The 18,627-nt window shown below is 34.4% G+C and overlaps 2 long non-coding RNA genes across 2 annotated transcripts in view; one reads left to right on the top strand and one right to left on the bottom strand.

Annotated features, from left to right (window-relative positions):
• Positions 1–13,703, bottom strand: part of LOC112533282 — a 79,731-nt gene extending 66,028 nt beyond the window's left edge. The window contains exon 1 of the long non-coding RNA XR_003077271.3: positions 13,425–13,703. This is a non-coding gene — a long non-coding RNA (uncharacterized LOC112533282). The remainder of the gene's footprint in view (positions 1–13,424) is intronic.
• Positions 1–18,627, top strand: part of LOC124417136 — a 123,405-nt gene that overhangs the window by 88,925 nt on the left and 15,853 nt on the right. The gene's annotated exons all lie outside the window — the stretch shown is intronic.

Raw genomic sequence — 18,627 nt, forward strand, 5'->3', positions numbered from 1 at the left:
TATATATTTTAAGAAACACACAAAATACATACAATATACACAATTTTAATGTCTATATTATCTGTTTATAAACAAGCTATTTTGTAAACAAAATATCAACTTTTTAAACTGTGTTTGGAATTGCAGATTTCATCATTAAAATTCTGAGTTCTGTGTTTATGAACATGAAGGAAATAGTAGATCCCATAAATCATACAAGATCATATGCTAAGTTGAAAGTATTCTTCAGTGTCCCTAGGGAGGTTATATTTGGAAATAATAGAGGAATTATGCACAAGTGTTTTAGGAATTAAATATAACTATAGATACATATGTTTGTCAACTTGTGATTATTTGTGTTCAGGTACAGTAGCTAACATGCAATGTTACACTTTCCAATAGAATTTACTGTATTTAAGAAAAGCCAAATTTTTCTTCTTTTGTGAGTGCCACCATCATCATTTTTCACTTTATAGTTCATGAACTAGAATGAAAAGTTTTAAATAGCAAAAGCTGCTCTTAACTATCTCTTTAATACAAAAATGTTTATCATACTTTCTCCCTGGGAGAGAAAATTTTATCACAGGAAACAAATAATTTTCACTTATCTCCTAATGTGTTTTAAACTTGTTCAGCACTTTACACTGAAAAAACGTGTTCAGTGAAAAAGAACTGAAGTATAATTAAATACAAAAGAGATCAAGAAAAAAAAAAGAGGAATGCTGGTTGGAGCATATGCCACAGAAGAAGCTCAGACCAGACGGAAGTTCAGTCTCAAACTGTGGTAGTATACAGATGAGAAATAATGTTTTAAGTTTGTTCATTATAGTATATGTTGAACCAATATTATCTTCACTACTGTCATATGTGCCGTAAGTCTTGGGTCTCAGAGAGACTTTCTTTGCTGTCGCTGTTCTGGTAAAATTACCTGCTACAAAAGTAGGTTTTCTTCTCTGGCAAATGTTGTCTTCTTTAGAACGCTTTCTGCATCAGTAAGGATATGATTATTTGAACACAAGAAGTGAAAAATTACCTGTTTCTTAGCAATCAGGAGCTCTTATTAGGTTCTTAAATAACTGGTATAAACCAAGATGTTCATTAACAACGTTCTAAAAATTCTGACATCTATATCCCAGGTACTTCTAGCAATATAGATTAGTCTGGAATGGTGGTTTATCTGTTAAATCTTTTTCAGTGGAAAAAACTAGGTTGTTTTTTCACTCACTCGTAAGCCAAACTCAGCATGTCTTATCTGTATACAACACTTAAAGAGATTAAAAAAAAAAAAAAATCTGTTCAAATAGTGCTAAGCCTTTAGATCGATGACAGAAAAGTGTCTCTAATGAGATTTCTACTGAAAGGGAAGTCCCATCATTGCTATCCAGACACTGTTTTGATACTAGACCATCCATGTATGTGACGACATTGCAAGTGCATCAGCACAAAATTTTTAAAAACACATTCTTTCTTTATATTAATTAAGAAGAAATTGTGAGTGGAGGGTTTTACTACATGTGAATGTGAATTATGCTATAACATACATCTAACTAGTCCTTCCTTTCATTTCTAGAAGTTAGAATGGTGGCTTCATTGCCAGGTAGTTAGTACAGCTTCCTTAGAACTGTGAACAAGATGAAAATGTTTGCCTCTAGCCTACTGTTTCTGTGACTCAAAAACACAACTTTCAGATGGGTGGTATGTATTCGCATGTACCATAGTAAATATTCTATACAGTTGAAAAAGTACTACAACATCGCTTTTTCTTTTTGAATCCAATGCGGTGTTCATTAGACCTGAAACAAATTTACTGACAGAAAAAGTAAGATTTATTTCAGCTTGCCCTAACTTTTTTACTTTTTCTGCTATTTTAGTCTATTAAACAAAAGAAGAGTAGTTTTCACTCCGCTTTGAAAATTACTATGTTTTGACAAGGTCCAAATTTGTTTTTTCTTCTTCAGATTGACTAAATTTTCTTTCTTGTAACAGCTGGAAGCAATTATGCTTTGTCATTTAGTTGGCTAAATGGTTATTGTTCAAAAAATGTCTAAAGTAAGTAGAATTTTTATGGAAGAAAATAAAAAAAAAAATCACCAGTCACTCATGGAAGTAAAAGAAATGATTGTATCTCATTTCCATAGTATAATACAGTTTAGCGTGAAAGAAGTCTGAATAAGGATGTAGGGAAACAAATAAAGCACCAAATACTTTCCCTAGTTGAAATTAGAAGATGAATATCATTTTTTTTCCCTACTAACAAATAATGAGTTGGGACCTGAATGACATTGCTCTCTTCACTTTGAAGTTTGAGAAGTCTTTCTCAAAATTCAAATGTATGTTGTTTGTTAAGCTTCAAGGACTGCATGTATTCACAGGTGAGATTATGTGGTTTTGGATTGGGAACATAGATCTTCTGCAGGAAGTCTTAATTAAATAGGGTGCTTCTTCGTAGTTGGCTCAACCAGGTCTGTTGAAAGAGACATTTGAATTGTTGTCATGGCTAGTTGTCAGAAAGTAAAATGGAGCGGGCGCTGTGATTAGACAATTAATTACTGTAGAGTACTATTCCTTTTAATCAGGGAATTCCTTAAACCTGTTGATCTCTTAATTTCCGAGGAAAAATTACCTTAAGGTCCCAGTCCAAGGATTTCACCAACTCCAGTTGAAGACCACCATAAATATTGAGTCATTACCTTTTTTTTTTCTTAATTAGATGAATTATAAGGAAAAAGCCAGGTTAATGTTCAGGGAGCTTAATTAGAATCAGGTGAGAACTTGAAAAAGGCAGCTAATGTGATTTCAGGCAGAGCTTACATGAAAAGCTTTAATTAAGAAGACTGATGGCCTTTTACTGAAGTCTCTTCAAGAGTGTACAGAGTCCCATTTAATTTTTCCATGTCTGGTAGCAAAAAATACTTTAAATTCACTTTGTTAGTGAATAAAACAATAACAGTTTCTTTGTGGCTAGAACAGAATGTAGAGCGGTCTATTTCTCAAGGATGTCTGCAGAAACCCAGTGTCACAGAAGGGCGTGGTATAAAATATGATTAAAAGCAATTCGGTAAAATGTTTACTAATAATTGAAGTATTCAGAACATTACAAATATTTCAATACATTTGCAGTGCAAACCGCTGAATATTATATTGTAAAAGTGTAGCTATAATTGCTGTGATTTTTTTAAAAATTATTTTTATTTATTTATTTATTATGCTTGCAATACACGATCTCACATGGAATTCATGTAGTCATCTTAAAAGTCTGCATCAGCTTTACATTCATCACTTCAGTCAAATTTTTTGGGGGGAGGGCAGGAAAAATGGGGGAGATATTTTTGTACCTTTCCGCCCTGTAAGAACAGGACAGTATATGAAGTATTTTAGCTGCAGGGTGTATATTTGGAGAAAGTGTTTCCTGCAGAGCTCTTCTGTCTTGCCTGTAAATTAACTGCAAAAAAACACGGTCAAGCTACAGTATGACATTTAGTTTTCTAATCTGTTTAATGCCATGGTTTGCCCATGATGTGTTCTGTTGTGCTTTTATGTTTTTGATACTAAAAAAACACATTAGAGTTGCAGTAGGAATTCTTTTCACAGACAATATAACTTGTAACAAATTATATACTTCAGAAGAAATACAACAAAAGACCTAACCTTTTATCGTTATCATTATACTAAAAGACAGTCCCTCCTATCTTTTTTTGTTAATGTAATGTATGAGCACCATTTTGAACACATACACATGCTCCATTTCCTAGCAATTGCACTAATGCATATTTTAATGACTTCAGACTACCAAAAAAAAAAAGTTAGTATTTGAATGATCTGAAGTAGTCACCTGAGAATTTTTGTAATCAATAATTATGTATGTGCGTACCTGTGTGTATGTATATATACTTGCACATTTCAACTCTATTTTTCTAAGGTAGTATTGTCTTGTGTTTTGGCTTTACCAGAGTACAATTAAGTCATCATATTTTTAAATCTTGCAGTCATTCATACGAAAGACTTCATAAAAGGAAGGTAAATGACATGCTATGTTCCATTTCTATCAACTTTTACTATTTCAGACTACCCTTACCCCCGTAGAGATGTCAGATTTCTTGAAGCAGCACCAGTAGATTTTATCTAGTTTTATGTAGCAAGTATTTCAAAACTAGTACAAAGGGTTTGTTTCTTGAAAGCAAACTTGCATTTCTGCAAATAAAGTAACTTAACTTATTTACTCTAATTTTACAGAGGGAAAACTCTTTCTTGGATTGTTTTATCTAGTTGTGAGTCCGTGTGAGTAAGAGCAAGTGCAGTGGAGGGCCATGTGTATGCTTAAGGGGCTGTAGCATATAATGTGTGAAGGGAAGCGGAGGGAGCTGTAGCTTTTTAGCTAAAAGGAAGAGTATCTCACTGCAGTAATTCAGATAAACAGAGTATATGTTTCTTCAGTGAGGATTTTTATTGTCATTCTATGAAGTATTTTGTGAGTTGTCTACTGTAGAAATCCAGAGATTTGCTGCTCCCTTTATGACATAAGCTTTGTATTAAAAAAAAAAGACTTTTTTTTTAAAGTCTTTTATCTACTGCACATATTTTTCATTCCCCTCAATTGCTTTCTATGCATATAGAGTATTCATCAACAAAAACTCTGTTGCTTTTTCAATCTACCTTCTCAAAATATAAATTTTATCTCCTTAATTTCTAACATCCACAATTGTAGTCTACATGGGACAACTCCCACCTACCAGTTTAAATTAGAACCAGTGAACTCTATTTAGTAATGTTGTAAGTTGTAAAATTAATAGTTTAAAGAAAAGTCATAGATTTGAGGTGCTGAAATAATCAAAGATATGCATGCATTATTGAGTTGCAAAGTTCTTCTCCGTGGCCTCTGGCAACCCAGCCTGGTAAAAAGAGCACCTTGACAGTATTTCATCTAAATGTTTTGCTACATTAATTTATCTGCTGACAATTCAAAGAAATCCAGAAAAGCAGCACTTATGCCACCACTGGTTTTGGGAAATAAAAGATTTTGGTTTTCATTCTGATGAGTTTTCTCTCTCTGGATAAGAAACTGTGAAATCAAAATAGATAATATAAATAGGATAAATAAAATCTAAACTATTAGGGTAAAATACTAAATGAACAAACTCTGCTAAAAGTGCCGAGAGGGGAAAAAGTTTAGATATGACAACTGCTAGTGATAAGCACAGACCCCTGATAGTGAAGAGAACTGTACACGTAGAGCCCTGACTCTAAAATCAAAAAAACATGTTGAGGCAGGTGACGTTTAACTTTATTATTATTTATTGAGTAATTACTGGTTAGGCATGATACTGTGAATTAAAGCCAATACTATTTAAAATGGCCATCACTTTACGTATTTTTTTCTTTTTCTACGATTAAAGAATTCCCCATATCTTCACAGTTTCCAAATCACTAATCAGCATAACTGTTTCTCCTACAATTTCCCCTAATTAGGAGATTCATTAGTCAGATCTCACCTAACTAAAAAAGTTTATTTTGTCTGTGGCTTCTTTCAAGTTTGTCAAACCTGTATCTTGCCTTGGCACTGCCCTTTTCAAAAGAGTTAGCCAAAGCAATGTTTGTGCCAGAGGCATAGCCTTATCTAGACTAATTTTGGATAACTGAAAGGTCATAGGCACAAAGAAACAGCAGGTACAATTACTGCCTCAGTAGAAGGGTGCGACAAATACATACGAATACCCAACAGAGCTTAGTATTCTTTTGAAGTGGTACACATAAAGTCCTGATCTTAGAAACATAATGGAAAGCAGTAATTATGGCCTTTAATTTATCACTGAAATGTTAAAGTAACTCTGTCAGAGTAAACATCAGTTCCGACAAAAAATAAAATAAAAAATGCAAGGGTCTTTAGAAAAGATGAAGCCTTGCAGGGAATTTTTCTTCCACTGCTGGCCAGAAGTCACATTGGCAGCTCCAGGAGATATTATTATTTCTTCATGTTTTTTTCTCAGAGTTTTGGGAGAAATAAACACAATATTTTTTGTGACTGATTCTGGTAATTATCAGAGGACCTAAGTCTGTTAATAAAGCATTAGCAGAGCATAGTACTTCTTTTCCAGCCATTTCATTATTTATACTCCAAGAAGAGACATAATTGGCTATACTAATTTAATTCAGGTAGCTTTTCTTTTCCCTTCTTGTCCTGTTAATGTTGTAAAATAGTGCCCAAGGAAGTAATGCCATGATGCAGAACAAGGTTTTTCTTCAAACATAAAGCTTCAAAACCTCAGAAATCAAGTAACTTATCTTAGTACCCTTAATTAGTTTTCTTTTCCAAAATATCCCATCATGATCTCGTTTGATTCAAAATGACCTCCTCTCCTCTAGAGCTGTTCAGAGAACTGCCTTTCAGTACAGCAGATCAGAGAATATTTCAGTTTAGCGGATGCTGTTGAAATTTTGCCATTGTTTTTTCCTCATTGAATACAGAACCTTGTGATTGTTTTTGTGAAAACAAAATTGCCAAAGTGTTAATTTATAGATTAAAGACTTTTTTTTTTTTTTTTTTTTTTTAATTTGGAAAGAGTGTTCATGTGTGATATTAGTGGTAATGAGACATTCTATTTCCTTTCTAAAACCTATGCTGGTCATTAGCAACTGCCCATCTGTGTAAAATGGAATTTCTGGGTTCCATCCCTTTCCAGTGCTATGTCCAGTGCTTCTATAAAGAAATTCCTCTGAGAATCTTATTCTGCATTCTGTTTACTTGATTGATCTTACTAAAATTTAAATCAGATTTCTTAATTTCTTTATACACTAACCATAATAACATTGAGGCAATCATTTACATCTCTTCAGTCTTTCATTCATAAGGATTTGTTATTGTCTCCTTGATCAAGATAGGCTGTATTTTTGCCCTATATCTCTTTTGTTAACTAATTTGGGCTACTCGTAACCACAGTTTGATACAGGCACTTTATTTTCTTTCTTCCCACCTTATATTCTGTCATTACTCTCTGAAGGAATGGGAAGAGCTTGGCTGCAAATCTTTTTTTGTATTGCACTGCAGAAAAAGAGATTTTTTTATCTGTATTTGTCTATAATATCTTAGTTGAAATGATAGAATAAGTAGAATTACTTTGGTAAATGCGCCAAGTAATACAGAATCTATGATTGTGAGAGAAAACTGGCTACTTGTGACGCTTAATGGATCCCAGGCACCTGAAGTGGAGTTTTACCAGTTCGTTTAAAGTCGCAGTGTATTGACTGTGCTGGGTATGTCAGCAAAACTTTATGGCTTCATTGTTGTATTTAGACAATAAAAAGTCCCAGCAGTTAATGCAGATAGAAGTGTTTGCAGATTTGTTAAGCTCAATATGTGATGCTATACCTATTGAGACCTGTCAAAACTGCAGTGTTGGACAAATGGAAATGTTGCAGTTTAAAGATTTTGCAGACCTTTGGTTTCCAAACTTAGTACAGAGTCTTTCTTAGGTGAGAACGAGAAAACCAGCTACAAATCAAAGCATTCTTTAAAAATTAGGTCACTAAAAATGAAATGTAAAACAGCTGCGAGATTTGTGCTTTTTCTGAAACCATGCCCTGTGGAATGAATCTGACTGCCAACAGTATATTTGTTAATTGCTGCTGTTGTGATCCAAAGAGCTTCTCAGAGCTTGACACTTATACGGAACATCTGAATTAAATTCCCTCTTGATGATCAATATCCAAGGATGTCTCAGAACAGCTTTTTAAATTTTCCAAGAATGTTTTCCAGTCCACAGGTACGTAGCAAGCTTTCTCCTCACTCATCTTGCTGCAGAGAGATGCACTGTCTATAGAACTAGTGACAGCGCTTTACAGAGTAACAAACTGTATTCCAAATTCATTTCTGTCATTGCTGAGATGTCACATTAGTTTATAAATTTGGATGTTAGTGTAAGTTAGGTCAGTTTTTATTTATACATGCTGGAAAACAGCAAGTAGAATGTAAAGGCATAATTTATGTATCAGTAAATTAACTTGCAAAAAGGTTTTTGTTTCAATTAAATGAGATCATCTTTTCCCTTCAATATATTAATTGCGTTAGCTATGTAAAAACTCCCTGGATCTCTCTGGATATTGCTTAATAAATTATGGAAGTCCAAGAGAAAGGAATTACAAACAGGACCTAACAACGGCTGTGTTAGATACAATGGCTGTTTCTTGCCCATTGTGTTAATGTGTGTTTGCTACTTACCCCTGAGGCCACAAGGTGAAGGTAAAAAATAACCAGAGAAGGACCCAGACTGAATTTCTGCCAGATATAGAAGCTTTACAACAGAAAGAAATCTGCACTTTGTATTCCACATCCATACACATTGTATTTTAGCAGGGTCAGCTCCATCAAACTGCAGCCTATTCCTATGTCACTGTGTACCTGAATGGAAAACACCTGTCGTTTGTGCTGTCTGCCATTTGTGAGGGAGTCCTAAATGCAGATTGAAGCATTATCTGCTTCAAGTAAAAGTGAGATTTGTTGGCAGCTTTGTAAGAAATTTCTCACAGACATTTTGGGCAACTGTTTGTTCCCAAATATCAGTTATGTTCCTGTGTTTTAAAATATCTATTTCCAAGAACAGAAACCTCTGTTCAGAGTGAGAATACTGGTTGTAGAAACCACGACACATTCATTAAAAAGAGAGGGGGACATATATTTTATTTTTATAAATAAACTCGGATATTAGGAATGATGAAAATGCACCATAACAAAATTACCTTTTTTTCCTCTTGTTGAGGTAGCCTTCTGTCTTTTCCTTTGTCCCTTTCTGTAAGAGACTATTTTCAGATCAGAGACCTGTGTAAGCTTGTGGCTTACATACTATATAACTAGTAGGTATTTAAAATATAAGAAGATTACTGAAGAGAGGTACCATTAGGGTTGATTAATTTGTGTTTGGAACCTGCAAATAACTTGCTGTACATATTGTATAAATAAGAACACTATTTGCATCCTGAGCACAAGACTCTGATCTGGGGGAGGGATTGTTTGATTTCACAGATTTGGCAATTTCATTACCATATAGTGATCAATAGAAGGTGATAAGGACTCTTCCAAATGTAACAGTTATTAACTGAACTTAGCAGAGTGAGGAAAGACTGCAGTTTCTCTTCAGCTTGCTCACACTTTTATACACAGCCAGTGCTCTTCTGGTGATTTTTTTGTTTTCAGTTTTCCTCATTTTATCATTTCTCTTCTCAAATTCTGGAAGAGCTAGCTAAGTGCTAATAGAAGTTTTACTTTTAGGAATTCAGAGACTGAAGTCTTATTCTCACTCTTCCACACTTCCAGCATATGCATGCACACAGAAACATACATACACGCACTCAGAGCTGATTATATGATTATATGTGTGGTTTCTTTGCTGCCCAAATGCTGTTCTCCAAGAAGAGGGACATCAGAGAGCTCCCATGCTCTCCAGAGAAGCTAAGAATTTATGGCTGTGCTCAGCAGTTTCAGTATTTATACAGTGTCTAGACTATTTGCCCAAGATGATCTTTCCCATAAACTGCAGTGAGGGTAAGAACTTGCTATTGCTAGTTCCAGAACAAATTGGTCTCCCAGCTGTAAGAGCAACACTTGCATGGCACCAAGGTCTCAGATAAGACCAACAGTAACGATAAGCATATCTGCAATCCATCAAACAGCAATGAATAGAAACTAATTTTCTCCAGTTCTTATTTTTTGGGAAGCTGCAGACTAGTATGATGTTTAGTACTAATCCCTGTGAAATAGTGTCCTATTGTAGAGAGAATATGGGTCTACCACAAATAGCTTTTAACAGAGGATCACTTCCGTGGCTGGCAGATATGCTGCCATTGTAACTCAGTCAGGGACCAGGGCAGAGGCCTGAGATTAAATGTGGATCCTCAGCAAGATTTCTTACAGGTTTTTCTCAGGTTTTCTTTCTTCCTTTATTTTTCCTGTCTTTCATTTTATTTATTTATTTATTAGCATTTTCAAGGTGTACAAAGTATAACATTAGGGCTGTCCTGGAAGACAGACAATTGTCTTTTCACCTTCTTTGGTCCCTGATAGCAATGACCAGACATTAATGAGAATTCAGTTGTACTTAATAGAGTCTGATCAGAAGATTTGTATGCAACTGATACTATTGGCTTCAGTTTTAGTCCTTTTCAAGATGTCATAGAAAGTGCTAGCACCTTGCATGGGACAAAATAGTTTTAGTCTATTATTTTTCAAAGATAAACAACATTTTCCTTCACTGTAGTTATTTTAACCTCCAGTTTCAAATTACTGCTCTTGGAGTAATGATTGCTAGGAATCTTGTGACCACTCAAAACTAGTGCTCGTTGCTCAGTAATAAATGCAATTGGTTTTTCTAAGACTTCAGGATTGCTTTGGACATTTTTACAATCAAGTTATTAGAGTACTGTGAATTCAGATTTTTCTAGAGGAATCCACTTATATCAAAGTCAGTCACAAAAAAGAAAAAATCACACAAAAACCATTAGTAGACTGCCATACCTATCAAACTGGGATAGATTTTAAAATAATTTTTTTATGGATTTATCCTTCCTTTTCCTACCCTTTGTAGGCTGCTCTTAACATTGCCAAAAAATGTACCAGGAAATTAAGTTAATTGAAATAGACTTTCAGGCTCACTTGTAAATACAGGTAGGTACCTATCAGAGAGCTTGCACCACAAACCAGAAAATTTCAAGAATTCTCTGTGTCCAAATCCAAGTGGTCTTTCGTCCAGATGATTGAGTAACAGACACACTTGTGTTCTCTCTTCTTTTTTATCTCATTCTTTTACTTTTGTAATACATAAGCTCACTTGGAAAGTTACTTCAATGTACCCTTCTGCACAAGTGATATATTCTGTAATAATGTTACCTGAAGTCTTATTTCTGTGGAATGTTCTTCTACATGGCTCTCACCATTGCCTAAAAACAATATGCATGTGTAATCTTCAAAGTTCTTTCCCCAGCCTGTCACTGAAGAGAATTGATAGCTATTGTGTGTAAAAACACATTACAGTGTAAGTCAGAGTATTTGTTCTGAAGCTTATATTAGTAAATATAGGCTCGTATATTAGCATTACACAAATCCATATAAAAAAAAAATCATTTTGTCAGCAGCAGACTGCCAGCACTCCCTCAGAAAATTCATTTTTACTTCATTTCCCCAAAGTGTTACTAATTCTCAGAACAGTTGCTTTTAACCATGTCTTCTCTTCTTATTTTTCACTATGATTATTAACTAGAAGTACCAACAAATCACCTTTACGAGTAAGAGTCAAGCTCTAGATATTTGTGTTGTATTATTGATCTTGTTTGATTTCTCTTTTATTTAGCTCAGATGTTCCAAGCTGGTCTTGAAAAGTATAGTGCCTTCCTCTGTTTTGGTTCTTCCTCACCTTTTAACATTTCTTTCCTTCAGCTGGTATGCTCATAACCTTAAGTTATCTCTGTGAAATACATGCTGGTAATTCTTGAAGAGAATAATTTGAAAATGATGCTAAAGGATCAATAATAATCAGAGCTTCTGCCTTCATGGCTCTCCCTGTAACACTCAGATACATTGGTTGTAATAACCCAATACATGGAAAACCTGGAGATTACATGGATTGGAATAACAATCCCGTGTCTGAAGATTCGTTTAAGAGAACATTGAAACAAGGCTTAGGAATGTCTTTAGATGAGTACGAATACTACAAGGAAAAGTAATTATGTTGTTTATCAGAACTACACTGGGAAAAGTTTTGCTCCTTTTCATTATTTTCAGTGTCAGTCCCAATGCCAAATTTTCTGTGAATTTTGGAGATTACATTCTTGAACAAACCGCAGAGAACTCTAAAGTCACAAATCAAATAAGTAGGAAAATCAATTCATTTAAGTGAGGAAAATTGTATGAACAAGTAATCCTAATTGCATTTTTTTTCTTGCAACCTTCCATCAGCATATTGTATACTGACATAAAAAGAGATTACAGTATCTCTAAAATTAAAAATGGATCTGTGTATATATATTTCCCAAGATAGCCTCATATTGCACAGTATTTGATCAATTCTCACCGTCTTTCATAACTATTGATGGAACAACAAATTATCCAGAAATAACTGATCAATGTTAGAATCTGTTCGTAGGTTTTTTATATTATCTGTGGATATGTTATTACTTTCTAGTCTGTGATTGTATTTCATTATTTAGGGTTTCAAGATGAATTTATATACTAAATCCATCAGGAAATTTTTTAACCACTGTTTCCTCTAAAACTCTGCACAAACTCACTTAAATACATGCACTGTAGCAACAGTAGTACTTCATTGTCTTTGTTCTCATCCATTTCTTCTAGGCAAATTCTCATTTTGTGTTTTCAGCCACAGATTTTAAAACTAAAATGAAATAGTCCAAGTCAGCTGTATTAGATGGGAAATAAAGAATTAGTCTGCCAGAAAATGTCTTTTCCTTCTCTTAGTTGGTATGAAGATAAGCATGTAAGTTGTCAGTATAAGGCTGTAGGGATAAATATGAAGGTTGTTTATAAGCATGATACCAAACTATCTTTCAGTGGAAAAGTGTGCTACAGTATTTATTTACATAATGTATACAGTAGTCCATCCACACACCAATTTTAGAAATAGGGCAAGTGTGTTTACTGGATATAAAATCACCAGCTGTGTACTGTGAAACCCTGCATTAAACAGATTTTTTGAAGTGTACATCTACAACCAAAGCTCTTTCATTATAACATCTATTTTTAAGTAGACTATGGCTTAGCACAGCACTTTCCATATTAATGTTTTTAGAACAAGGGCATACCATTATAGATATTAATCCAATTGTGTTCAGAGTGGGATTTTCCAGGAAAAAAAAAAAATAACAATTGTTGGCACAAGAGATATGGAAATTAATATTTTTATAGTCCAATTCCAGTTTTAGACTTAATACTTGGTGATCTAAAATATTTGTATATGGTGAAAAGTAGGTATGAAGGCTAGACTGGCTTAACTTTTCTGCAGCCTTCGAAAGGCATCTCAGTGGGTTTTGTGTGTGTGTGTGTGTGTGTCCCTGCTGACATATATCATGTCCAAAAGGTTATGCAGTTCACAGTTGTTTAGATCCTCCTAAATTAGCAGATAAGTGAGCCTTCCGTTTCTGTGTAATACTGTGCTACCTTAAAGTCTGGGCTGTGCAAAGTAAAAACAGTCATCTAAGTTCTGCAAGTGTCGCTCCTAGAAACATGAAAGATTGAGTGTTTTTAGAAGTACTTGTTCTAATCTAGAGAACACAGCCCTGTCCAATATGTTAGAAGAAAGTTAAGGTTTCAAAGACAGTCGGGAGTTCAGAAGTGGTGGCATTAAAGTTGTCTGAAAAGCTCTTTTAATATAATTCCATTAATAAAAAGCTGAATGTTAGGGTTAAAGTTTTCTCCGATTTCAAAAAGCGGAAATTCTTTCACTTACCACCTTGCCAACTGCTGTATGATTCAACACAGACGTTTGCTTCTTGAGCAGTTGGAGTAGTAATAAGGAGCCTGCAAACAATGGTAGGTTGTAATCAAATGCAGGCTGACCACTTGACGATGTTGAAGTACTCAGCATAGTTTTTCAGCTACTTATTGACCACAGAGGCATACGGAGTCCTCAGCGCTGTGTGGTGTTATGAGGAGTCATCAGATGTAGGTGCTGGGTTGTTACAAAGTGTATGAAATTGACTTCTGGAGGTGGTTTAACAACTGACAGACAGCTAAGTACCATTGTGCCGCTCCTCAGAAGGACAGGAGGAGAAAAAACCTGGGGGGGGGGAAGTACAGAAGCAAAAGGAGAAACAAAACTATTTCCCTTAGCTAGCAGTGTTCATCCATTTGTGAAGAAGCAGAGCCTCATTCTGCTTACCTGTATAGGTCAGGTGGTAGGACATAGTCTTGAGGAATTAAGGAGCAAACAAGGCTTCACAGAACTCAGAAAGTACCCAAAATGTGTGTTTTCCTTCATTCAAGTAATTAAACATTGGATTTAAACTCCATGGTTGGAAAATGTTGTTTGTTCTATAGCTTATGTGACACACAATGGCTCTGTGCTAAAATGTATTCTGTTCAAATGCTGTTTTATTTTGGGATAAACTATTTAATTTCACAGAAAGCCTGTCAGTTTAAGGACTCAGAGAGAGAGAGGCAACAGCTATACTTATATAGAAATGTACAGCTTTAAGACTGACATTCTGATGGAACTGTAGCAGTAATATTTTCTAAGTATATTTTCTAAATATAACTAAAAGCTGACCCAAAGTTAGAAGAACAATGAACTTAATAGGTTTGCTCAACAAATAGCTTCAAATTTTTTGAATTAGTTATAAAACCAGAAAAGTGGGTCTGAAGTGTTCTGCTTTCAGCAAATGGTTATTTACCATTGTTAATCCTGGAATTCCATCAGCTGAAGATGTCAGTAAAACAGTGTGTTAGGGAGAACCATCTGACCTTTTAAACTCCTTAGAGCCCATTGACAGCATCACTGAGGTTACTGAAAAGCTATGACTCGGTAGTGTAAGACAGCATTTTCACCAATCAATAACAGCTTAGGAAAAACAAACAAACAAACAAAAACAGTGGAAAGAAATGGCCACTTTATTTTTCACAGGAAGAAGATTTTATACTAAAGTTATGTTCCAGTTTGAACCAGTACCTTCTGTATTATGGGGAAAGGCAACTGAATGGGAATCAAATCTATTTAGGTTCATCTTGTCCAGGAAAGCATATCAAGCGGTCTTAACCATGCAAAATGGGGCAATAGGATGACAGATTAACATTGGTGTTAATAAATGCATCATTACAAGCTTATGAATATGAATCTACCATAAAAATACTGATAGATAATAGAATGTTTAAGAAATGGAGATGAAGGAAAAAGTGAAGCTACTGTTCCAACTGCAACATAAGAACTACATCAGTAAGGTTTGCCTCATCTTATACTTGTTGCCACAGTACCAACAAAAACAAATTTTAGTGTCTGCTTAAGGTTTAGATGGATCTCTCTGTATTTGAGTCAAGTCAAATATCAGAAATAAAGTTTTTAAAAGTCTAATATACCCTTAAAATACTCTGAGATAAAACCTATGTAATATGTGTTCTCATTAGGTCTCTTAAAACTAAAACTGTTCTCACAACAGCTAAATAAAGTGCACATTATGTTGTCATGTGTTTTTAAAGTGAACAGTGGCAATCATCTTCAAGGATGTGCTAGTATAATTATATTTCTATTTTTAATCCATTTTCAATACATGATCCAATTTACATTTATCTATACATAAGTGAATTTACATTCTACCCACCGAGAATACAGGAGCTAACTGCATTATATATATATATAGTATATATACCCACAACTCTAGGAATTGTGCTCTGCAGCTGTACAAAGAACATAAATGTGGGAGTTTAAATACTCCTTGCATGATTTGGAATCCAAACAAACTGAAGAAAACCTTCTTCTCCCATTTTCATGAAGTGTTTAGAAATGAAGTGTCTAAAAGTGTAATATGGAATTCTTACAGATTCTGCATGTGTGTGTGTTGTGGTAAGAAAATCCAGCAAAGTGCAACACATTTTCCCTGGCTTCCAGAAGAACAGACCTAACAATTCAGTGTATGTAGATCTTATCTGACTTTCACACAAACCTACAGCTTGAACCTGAAAGCACTATTAAGTATCAAATGATGATAATAATAACTGAGTAAAATGAACGAGTGTTGGTAGTCAGCCAGCATCAAAGTGGAGTACCCTCAGTTGTTTTTGTTCAGTTCTGGACCAAATGTGGATTGCAAACTTAGATCCCCATTTAAAACAGGCTTCCTTTCTTCTACATTTTACAATATCGATCTCTGATGTAAAAAGTAACCTCCAATTTTTTACTGTTCTTAATGTAACCATTGAATATAACTATATTTTTGCTGATTATTCTTTTAGGTGTACACAGTAAAGGTGTACACAGTAAATTCAATATATTTGAAAAACAGATGTTAGTTTCACATAGTTGGGTGGTGTAGCAGTTGGGTGTGTAAGCAGTGGTTTACACAAGGACACCTAAAAGGGTTTCTTCTTTCTTGTACTCAGGTACAGGTCTCTGACACAAACACTGAATGCCCTTCTGCTCTGTAGTGTACTGACTTTACTCACATCATCGTTTCTAGGTTAGATGAAACGTCAAACCAGGTATGCTAGCATTGAAATTGAACACACAGTAGCCTTGTTCATTGATTATGTATCAGAGACAGTTAATTCAGGTAAAGGCTCAGCAGAAACATACTTCATGAGATTCATTGATTAGATGTGCAGCTAGGAATTTCATGTTAAAGATTTAATGAAAAATCTAGTCTTAATATTTATTCTAAAACTATCTTAAAGTGCTAGTTATTGATGTAACTTGATTTAATCCAGTTAGATTTTTTTTTCTGCAGATTCTTTAAAGTAAAAAATTCAAAAGGAGTGCATCTTCTCTCTGTTTTTAAGTCAATAAAAATTCTGCTTCTCAATATACTAAACACACTTTTTGCAGGCTTGTAAGCAAGCTTTGCCAGAAGATCTGAGTTAAACAGAAATGAATAGATGGGCCTAAAACTTAAAGATAAAACTTCTGTTTTATCAGAGGAAAAAAGAAGTAATCTTTGCCATTCATATTTGCATTATTCAAATATTTTTTTTCTGGCAAAGCCAACAGACTAAAATGAGTGTTTGCACTGAGGAAAATATCTTGGAAGCTTGAGTTTTGCAGGCCATGCTACATCAACACTTCATCTAAACTCCTAATTACTTTATCCAAACTGACATAGTTGCCAAACTGATGAAACAACATGCATTAACTAAGTAACTTTTACATTAATTAAAAAACATTTGTACTTACACTTCTCATCTGGTATTCATCTTCATGTCGAGTCATTTACTTGAAAAGCATAGCTCTTGTATAGTTAAAATCCAGTATTTATGCATGCAGCACTGACCAGCAGTACAGAAAAAGCCTGCCTATCTTAGAAATTGTTAATCTTAGATCTAAATTTACACTTCAAACTCTTAGTTTATCAGATACGAGCATGTGGTGAGGCCATTAAGAAACTGCTCTTAAGGAAGTAAAACAGAAGAATAAGAGCGGTAGGTAGGAAATAGAACTGCAAACCACAGCTGATAAATAAGCAAAATCATGAAACAAAGACTTCATATTTTGTAATAAGACACATTAGTCAGACATTTGTATAGAATTTCCGTAGATATTCAGGACCTCCTGTATTAAGAATATGAGTATAGCAAGTATAAATCTGAACTTTACAGTAAGTTTCATGATGAGCTGACAAGGAGGTCTCTAAATGGTGGTGCATAAAGGAAATGAAAAACCATAATACAGATAGCTCTTTTTAAAGTGAGCAGAAAAATCGCAGTAATCCATATTGTAGAGCATAATAGCAATGCTACAGAGGATTGGAGAACACTAGGGAAATTTAATTCAACTACTTTTTTCTTCAGGAGAGAAACAGTAGTGATTCATGATATTAATTCCTTTGACATCTTAGAATGTTAAAGGCTTAGGAAGTGAGATCAACATCTCCATATGCTACTGTGAGTATTGGTTGGCTGTCAGGCTTAGATCTACAACCATTTTTAGTGGCTGGATCCAAAGATCGCTGGGATGATACCATGTACTGATTAGACATTATATGATTATAATAATAGTATGCCTAAAATAGGAGCATTTCATCTTAGCTAGTGTCTTTAAGGAATATTAGAATACAGATAACAAAAAATATTTAACTGTCTACAGAAACACATTAAAATGTAACTTTGAATTGGAATTACAAGTATCCTAAAATATTATAGGCAGACATAAAAATCATTAATTGATAAAGAAGAAAAGGATGTTAAATTAACAAGGCTTACATTTTCAAGATGAAAGAATGTTTACTCACATAGATGTTAAAATGAAGAAAGTTGTCAGTCAACTTCAAATTACAGAACACTGTCAGAAATAGAATAGTGACACACACACAGTTTTGTAGACTACATTCTGCTTTCTTAATTAACTTCAGAAACATTTTCCGTTATAATTATTCAAATTGTAATTTATAAACTTGCTAACATGGTGTATTGTCTTGATTAATCTTATTTAACTAATTAAGGTTACACTATATATATTCGCAGTCTGCAGTGTTGCAGTTATTCCATTACATTTTCTCTACGATATTTTGAGATAATTTTAAGATAAAACTTTGAGACCCTGTGCTGTACTGTCATGCTCATCCTCATCAAAACAAAGTGTTTTCTAAAAAGAAAAAAAAGAAAGGATATCCAGCGCAAAAACATCATTGGTGATCTCTAGTTACCGCTGTGATTCACATTTGAGTAACTGGCTTGTCTTGGGTAGAAGCCATCTCTTTGTTCATTTAAATTAATGCTCAGCAGTGGTTTACGACTCTCTGGTTTTAGTTCTGTGCCAGACAGAAATGTTTCCATGTCACAGGGTTTTATCTTTCCACAGAGGTGAAAACAGCTCTGGTGTATATCAAGAAAGTTACATTATCTGAACTGCACCCAGAGTGTTTTCTTAAATCAGCAGTAGAGCACTGTCTAATTTTGATTTACTTGTCCCTGGATTTTATGAAACACACCTCTGAATGGAGCATCACAAA

Source organism: Gallus gallus, chromosome 11 (genome assembly GCF_016699485.2).
Source record: "Gallus gallus isolate bGalGal1 chromosome 11, bGalGal1.mat.broiler.GRCg7b, whole genome shotgun sequence".
Lineage (NCBI taxonomy): Eukaryota > Metazoa > Chordata > Aves > Galliformes > Phasianidae > Gallus > Gallus gallus.